A 1787-nucleotide genomic window follows, 5' to 3' on the forward strand; every position below is an offset into this window, starting at 1 on the left:
TGGATTTAATTACAACAGTAGAAATCCAAAATGTCGAGGTTAGCAAAGCTAGCCTTACCACGAATTTAATTTTGAGGAATGTGTTATCCGTAATAATTATATCTGGAAACTTTCTAGTCATTTTCGTTTCCATAAAGAACAAGATGTACCTGAACATGAACAGAAGAATACTAAGTTTAAGTATCGTTGATCTGGCAACTGGTGTTTTTGGACTTAGTTACGCTATAATAGCATGTATTCTTCAAGACAGTACGGCCACGCCCACTGTTCATCATATTTTTCTACATGTTATGTGGTGTTGTATCTACCTTTCTGAATGGCATCTTTTGGTTTTGGCGGCCGAGAGAACCGTAGCTGTGGTACACCCTCTTCGTTACTTACAATTGGCGTCTTTCAACGTGTTAACCTAGCTATTGCACTCGCGTGGATATGGGGTATAATGCTCAATCTGTGCTTAAGTTTCCTTTTTCATTTGTCTACTAAAAAGTACGTATTTTGTATTGACATAATTGGGCGTTTGTTGACATTCATCTTTTTGTCCTTTTCTCATCTAAAAGTATACATTGAGGCAAAATGTCAGGTTACTAAAATATCTTCTATTGAAAATCAGATATTTCGACATATAAGAGCAAATAAAAGGAAAGCCGAGTACCGTGCGTCCAGGACAACAATACTTGTATATGGTGGCTATCTCGTTAGTTATTTCCTGTATTTGATTTACATTATTTCTTCTTTAATTGTATCATATGTTAAAGACGCAGACGGAGAAGAGCTCTTAAACTCAACGTTGGACACTTTCATCACCATGCTTGTGTATGCTAACACTGGAATGAATTCAATCATCTACTCTTATCAAAACAGGTTGTTTATGAGGAACGCTGTCAATTCAATAATTTTCTAAGGTAATGAAGTTAAATGTTACCGTCATACGTAAATGTATTTTCTATGGTCTAAATATCGAATAACCTTTTAATTTCAATAACAATTTGTTATAATTGTAAACTGTATACTCTGAAGAAACAATTATAGATTAGTTAAAATTTATAAAGGTATTAATTGTGTTTGTTCCTGCATTTATGTTTTATTTATAAAAAAATCACACCTACTGCCTTCACCTTCCATCGAATTTTGCAAACAGTTCAGTCTTTACATCTATGTACAGAATATTACTTGGAGGATTGCTAATATTGAATAATAATAATAATAATAATAATGATAAAAAACAATGTCAATAAAATAAATAAACAAATAAATAAATAAAAAGGAAAATGGATAAAATAAAAATTATCTGTGGCCATATAATTTGGTTAATTAAAGTTTGTGAGTTTGTGTTTTATTACTTGGGATTAAATTTACATAATGATATTAATTTATATTGTTAAAATCAAAATGTTTAAACCTTAATGGGTTTTCTTGTACTGTTGTCATCTATCAAACCCTGACACATAAATTCATTTTCATGTTAATTGTTATTCTTCAGATTCCTTTATAACTTTTAATTGTTTTATTTACAATTCCTTAAAATATATATAGTCAACAATTTGCATGCATTTACCTTTTTGCAAAAGATTAAACCACATTTGACATTGACTTAATTGAAGTATTTGTCTCATGTTAAAATCCAATTGCTTCCTTATTGATTTCATTGTATATATACATACATACACACACACATACATATATATAAAGAGAGCTAAATGCAGTGTTCGAAAGGACATAATACATTGTGTAGCATAGCTCTCAACGAATGTAGTCCTGTAAATAAATGAATAACGGCTATCTTGATT

Source organism: Anneissia japonica, unplaced genomic scaffold (assembly GCF_011630105.1).
Source record: "Anneissia japonica isolate Jap-2015-1 unplaced genomic scaffold, ASM1163010v1 scaffold288026_len309160_cov177, whole genome shotgun sequence".
NCBI lineage: Eukaryota > Metazoa > Echinodermata > Crinoidea > Comatulida > Comatulidae > Anneissia > Anneissia japonica.